This window comes from Panthera leo, chromosome A2, assembly GCF_018350215.1.
Source record: "Panthera leo isolate Ple1 chromosome A2, P.leo_Ple1_pat1.1, whole genome shotgun sequence".
Taxonomy (NCBI): domain Eukaryota; kingdom Metazoa; phylum Chordata; class Mammalia; order Carnivora; family Felidae; genus Panthera; species Panthera leo.
Genome location: NC_056680.1, coordinates 114,755,537 through 114,762,420, shown reverse-complemented (window position 1 = coordinate 114,762,420; position 6,884 = coordinate 114,755,537). Strand labels below are relative to the sequence as shown.

Sequence of the window (6,884 nt, the reverse complement as noted above, 5' to 3'; positions counted from 1 at the left end):
ATTTATCTGCTATGCCTGATGCTCACGTAGGGATTGAAAATATATAGTGGAAATAAAAGTTTCTGTATCATAAATCAGATTGCAGAAGATGATGCAACCCATGACTCAGGCAAGTACAATAATCATGATCAAAATTATGCATGCATTTTTCATATACACTTTGCAATAGGAATTATAATTTGAAGTTATCTGCTGATTATCATAAGTGGAGCTGATGTTAGATAAAAATGAATCAAGATATTCAAGTAAAAGCAAATAAATGTTAAAATATTAATCTGTATATTTGGGGGCAGTTATAAAGAACATTGTGATAATGACCTAAATCTGTACCTAGTATAACTTTGTTTAAGAAGTATTTTATATTCCCCAAATATCTGTTGTAAAATTCTTTCAGCGGTAACTAATCTTTCTCTAAACAAACTAGTAATGGTTTAAAAAAAAAGTGTGGGTTAGAAAAGAGGGGAAAGAGGAGAGAAAAGACAAAGGAAGGGAGAGAAGGTATGCAAGACAGGTATGCAATATAGACATTACTTACTTTTCAAGGAAATGAAGAACAGTAAAGACCCTCAAAGTTCCAGCCCTTCAGGCTATATATGAAATGACTCTTCTTTGTCAAGTATAATTAAAAGAATACATGTAAAAGCAGAATACAGTGACAAAACATAAAGTTTGCCAGTAATTTAATTCTTGAGCTAAGTAATTTTGTGGTCCTATTTCTTAGAATATTTCTTTTTTCTATACAACAAAAATCCTTCTGAAAACAACTATAATGTTTTGGGTTTTTTTTTTTTTTTATGTTTATTTATTTTTGAAACAGACAGAGGGTGAGCAGGGGAGGGGCAGAGAAAGAGGGAGACACAGAATTCCAGGCAGACTCCAGGCTCTGATCTGTCAACACAGCCCAGTGCAGGACTCGACCTCATGAAGCACAAGATCATGACCTGAGCCAAAGTAGGACACTCAACCGACTAAGCCACCCAAGTGCCCCAAAACAACTATAATGTTTATTCATGATGAATCTTTCCATCTTACTATAAAAAATTCTAAGACATGATATTAAATTCCTTGAGAAAGACATCTCTACTTACACTAAAATTCTCCCAACACCTTTTATTCTGAATAGCTTTATTTTATGAGAAAAAAAAAAAAAAAACTACTGTTTCATAGACAGCTTATCAAATATTCTCTCCTTTAAAAAAGGGGCGGGGGGGGGGAGACTTTAAATTGGAAAATCCTTCCCCCTGGTTACTCCAGTTGAGAGTTTATTTGACCATACCATTAGGTTCTTGCCTCCATGATTTTATCCTCTGGTGTGTAGAAACAAATTGACAGTCGATGGCATCTAACATAGAGAGAAATTGAGGATTCCTTTAAGGGGAAGAAAAGAAGAGACAGTATTTTTGTTTAAAATGGATTTCAACATAGGCTCTATTTTCCTTTAAAAATGACAATGTTCTTTTTTACAATTAAAAGCAGAAAACTATTTTTATCTGGGAGCTATTTTTAAACTATGAAGAATATTTAAAATGAATCATTTTCTCCTTTATTAAAAGAAAATAAAAAGGAGCAATCATACTTCTTAAAGAACAGATTTTCCAATTCCTTCAAAACAGCCTTCAGAAAAATGTTTCAAATTATTCTTTTTGTGTACCTATTCAACAAATATTCACTGCATGCCTGTCATTGTGCTAGACATAGTTCCAAACCTTACAGAGTTTATGTTTAAAGAGATAAGGACATAAATCACACTAAAGAAAAATTATAGTTCAGATGAGTTTTCATTGTACAAAAAAATATGAACATTTGCATTTCCATAACTAATTTTAACCGTCTTAAAATAATCATTTCAAATAACATAACCCAAAACTTTTGACCTGGATGCTGTGGAGTCAGAAAGTCAAGTTCCAGGTAAAAGAAATTGTGGCAAAGACTTTATGAACAATAAAATAAATATGTAACCTAAATTACTTTAGATCTTAATGAAAAAGAGATTTACTGTACTCTTACTGAACGAACAAAACAAGTCTGATTGAATTTGGAAGTTACCCTTCTAAAACCTTCCTTGAAGATGCTTATCCCAGGATGCTATGGGTCCAGAGCTACACCTGGTGGCCAGTTTACAAACTTACAAGAAACTGTTCTAAATCTTTTAATGGAAACTTAGAAGTTATGTCTCTGTTAATCAAAAATATGCATAACAGGGGGAATTTTAAATTTTTAATGAAAAATAAATATAAAAATATTACAGTATATAACTATATGATAAAGTATAACAACATGTTAGTGGCAGCATTTAAGTAGTGATATATGGATATTCACTGTAAAATTCTTTTTGTTGTATGTTGGGAAATCTCCATAATAAAATGTTGAAAAAATTAAGGATTTTTAAAAACATTCCAGGGGCGCCTGGGTGGCTCAGTCGGTTGGGCGGCCGACTTCAGCTCAGGTCACGATCTCGCAGTCCGTGAGTTCGAGCCCCACATTGGGCCCTGTGCTGACAGCTCGGAGCCTGGAGCCTGTTTCCGATTCTGTGTCTCCCTCTCTCTGACCCTCCCCCATTCATGCTCTGTCTCTCTCTGTCTCAAGAATAAATAAACATTAAAAAAAAAAAAAAAAGATAGTATTAAAAACATTCCACCACTGTTATTTTTAGCACAAACACCTTTTTAGGTATTGTTTCCCTTATGTATGAGCATAATGCATGTCTTTATAATTCATGCTTGTGTAACAGTCTATTATATTGACATACAATGAATTATCAAACAATTTACTTGTTTCACATTTATTCAATTTCCAACTGAATATCTAAAAATTCACATTTTTGTTTCTGTTAAATCATGTTTCTAAGACAAATTTTCATGACTGATATCATTGGAATCAAAGGAGATAATTATTTTTATGGCTCATGAGACATGATCAAACTACTTTATACTAACTTCACACTGCTTTCCTAAATGGAAACCCACACCAATTTAACCACAACCATAGGACCTAACCATTTTAATAATTTGCTGCTTTATTAAGCATAAAAATATAATCCAGAAGTTAATTTGCACTTCTTTTATTTTTTAAAATTTTTTACATATTTATTTCTGCATTCATCTACTGGAATCTTAATAATTTTCTTATAAATTTGAATAATCACTTTGTTATAACTATTAACCCACTGTCTCCTACACTCAGGCAAGTTTTTCTCATCAGCTACCATTTTTTACCATTTTCATTGTTTATTTTTATACGTTCTAATCTGTCAGTATCATCTATTGTGATTTCTTCAATCCATTGATAACTAAGAAATAGACTATTTCTCCAGAAATATAATAATAAATATTCTAAAATGTTTTGTTTTCTTTTTTTTCCGGTGGGAGCTGTAGGGTTGAGAAGAGCAGAGCTCTCTCCTGTCCCTGCCATTACATATGCTTATCCACTGATATCCATGTACTCTAAAAAGGGGCAGTCATTGAGCGAAAATACTTTGCCTGCTGGGTTCGAGGCTCCCATTTGACCTGATATTGTGAACTTCGTTCACACCAACTTGCACAAAAACAACAGATAGTACTATGCTGTCAGTGAATTAGCCGGTCATCAAACCAGTGCTGAATCTTGGGGTACTAGCAGGGCAGTGGCTTGAATTCCCAGAGTTTGAGGGGGTGGGGCTCACTCTTCTGGCCAGGGTGCTTCTAGAAATATGTGTCATGGGGGCCACATGTTTGTACCAACCACTGGCACCACAGAGTGAACACAACACAAGCAATACGTAATCTGCTCTGCCTTGGCTGCCTCCTCAGCCTTACCATCACTGCTCATGCCTTAAAGATCATCGTATTGAGGAAGTTCCTGAACTTCCTCCGGTGGTTGAAGATAACGTTGAAGGCTACAAGAAGACCAAGGAGGCTGTTTCGCTTCTTAAGACACTTAAAGCCAAGAATGAGATCAAAAAGGTCTATGCCTCTCTGTACATGAGAAATGGCAAGGGCAAAATGTAAAAAAAAAAAAAAAAAAAAAAAAATTGTTGTATCCAATGCAGGGGATCCTGCATTATCTATAATGAAGACAAAAGTACCATCAAGGCCTGCAGAAACATCCCTGGAATTAATCTACTTAATGTAAGCAAACTGAACATTTTGAAACTTGCTCCTCATGGGCATGTGGGATGTTTCTCCATTTGTACTGAAAGTGCTTTCTGCAGTTAGACGATCTGTATGGCACTTGGCATAAGGCTGCCTCTCTCAAGAGTGACTATAACCTTCCCATGCACAAGATGCTTAATACAGACCTTAGCAGAATCCTGAAAAAGCCCAGAGATCCAAAGAACCCTCTGAGCACCATCCAAGAAGAGTCATCACAGAGTCCTAAAAAAGAATCCACTGAATAACCCGAGTATCATGCTGAACATAAATCCATATGCAAAGACCATGTGCTGGAACAACCATTCTTCACCAGGCCAGGAATCATAAACTCCAGATGGATAAGCAGGAGTAGCCTTAGAAGCCAAATCAGATGAGAAGGGGTATCTAGGCAAGAAGCCTGTGGGAAGAAAGGAAAGAAGGCTGTTGGTGTGAAGAAGCAGAAGAACCTTTGGTGGGAAAAAGGCTGCAGCTACAAAGAAACCAGCAGCTGAGAAGAAGCCTGCAGAAAAGCAACCCACCACAGAAGAAGTGAAGCCTGCTGCATAAACTTTGTTTACTCTGTAAATGTCAAACCATTATGGACAGCTAATTTTGAAAAAAGACCTGATCAAAGGCACTGAGAAACATGAAAAAATAAAATAAAATGTTTTCAGGGCACCTGGGGTTGAGCTTTGGACTACTGATTTCCACTCAGGTCATGATCTCTAGGTTCATGGGATGGAGCCCTGTGTGAGGCTCTGGGCTGACAGCTCAGAACTTGCTTGGGATTCTCTCTCTTCCTCTCTCTCTGCCCTTCCTCCCCTCGCACTCTGTCTCTCTCAAAATAAATAAATAAACTTTAAAAATAAAATGTTTTTATTTTAATCTATACACATTCAGTTCAGAAAGTAAAGTTCCTTTCCCCCGCATCAGGCTTCACGCTGACAGCACAGATCCTGCTTTGGATTCTCTCTCTCTCTCCTTCTCTCCCTGTCTCTCTGCCCCTCCCCTGCTCATTCTCTCTCTCTCTCTCTCTCTCTCTCTCTCTCTCTCTCTCTAAATAAATAAATAAATAAACTTTAAAAAAGAAGAAGAAGGAGGAGGAGGAGGAGGAGGAGGAGAAGGAGGAGGAGGAGAAAATGTCCCTTTAAGAAGAGAAGAAGGAAATTAAAATGTAGCTGGTAAAACTGAGACTTTATTCTCCCATATCACTGTTTTTATTTTTATTTTTTAAGTTTATTCATTTATTTTGAGAGAGAGAGCGCACCTGTGCATGTGCGTGAGCAGGCGAGGGGCAGAGAACAAGTGAGAGAGGATCCCAAGCAGGCTCCATACTGTCAGCATTGAGCCCCACCTGGGGCTCAATCTCACAAGCAGTGAGATCATGACCTGAGCCTAAATCAAAAGTTGGACACTTAACTGACTGAGCCACCCAGAAGCCCCCAGAGCACTGTTTCTAAATGTGGTCCTCCCAAGTAGCTATATCAGAGATACTTAAGGGCACTTGTTATAAATATACATTCTCAAATCCCATCTCTGTTATATTAAGGCTGAATCTCTGCGTATGGACACTCGGAAATTTCCATTTTTTAAAAAGATAACCAAGTGATTTTCATGCTGATTTAGGCCCAAAATCACAAACCAAGAGTAAGATTCTAGGTGAGTCACACAGTGGGGTTATTAAGATGCCTGACAATCAGGAGATACTCAAATATGTTCTGAATGAATAATACATGCATCTTTTTCTCACAGGATAGTTTTTTGAGGTATAATTCACACACCACAAAATTCACCCTTTTAAAAAAGTGAACAATTCAGTGGTTTTACTATATCCAGAATTGTGAAACCATCACCACTATCAACTAGAGAATATTTCCATCACACCAAAAAAGACATTTCATACCCATTAGTAGTCACACCTTCTCCCTACTACTCTCCATCTTCAGGCAATCCCTAATCTACTTTCTGTCTTGACAAATTTACCTATTCTGGACATTCCACAATACCCAGATATGAAATGTTCAGATAAATGAAATCACACAGTATATAGTCTTTTGTGACTGATTTTCACTTAGTGTCATATTTTTAAGGTTCATCAATATTATGACATGTATTAGCATTTTATTCCTTTGCATTGCCCCATAACATTCCATTGTATGAATATACCATATTACATTTATCTTTTCATCAGTAGATAAATGGATTTTTTCCATTTTCTGATAAATATGCTGCCATGAATGCTCATGTATGAGGTGTTTGTGTGAACATAAGTTTTCATGACTATTGGGTAATTAGCTAGAGTTAAATTGCCAGGCTATATGGTAACTCCATGTGTAACATTTAGGAGAATTGTCAAACTGTTTTTCAAAGCAGCTGCACCATTGTACGTTTCCACCAGCATTCCAGTTTCTACCAGTCCTCCCCAACATTGGTCATCTGACTTTTTGATTCGAACTGTCCTAGTAGGTATGAAGTATCTCATTGTAGTTTGGTTTGCATTTCCCTAATGACTAATGATATTGAGTATTTTCTCATGTGCTTATTGGCCATTTTTATCTCTTCTTTGGAGAAATGTCTATTCAGACCCTTTGCCCATTTTTAAATAGTTTTTTTTTTTACATTATTATTGAGTTGTAAGAGTTATTTAAACTAAATACAAGTCCTCTAGCAGATATAGGAGTTGAAAGTATTTCTCCCATTCTGTGGGTTGTTTTTTTACTTCCTTAATAGTGTCCTTTGAAGCACAAAATTTATAATTTAATAAATTCTAATATA

The 6,884-nt window shown here is 36.1% G+C and overlaps 1 pseudogene; it reads left to right on the top strand.

The window, feature by feature from the left end:
- Positions 1-3,337: 3,337 nt before the first annotated feature.
- On the top strand, positions 3,338-4,676 carry LOC122213193 (annotated as a pseudogene).
- The last annotated feature ends 2,208 nt before the right edge of the window (positions 4,677-6,884 follow it).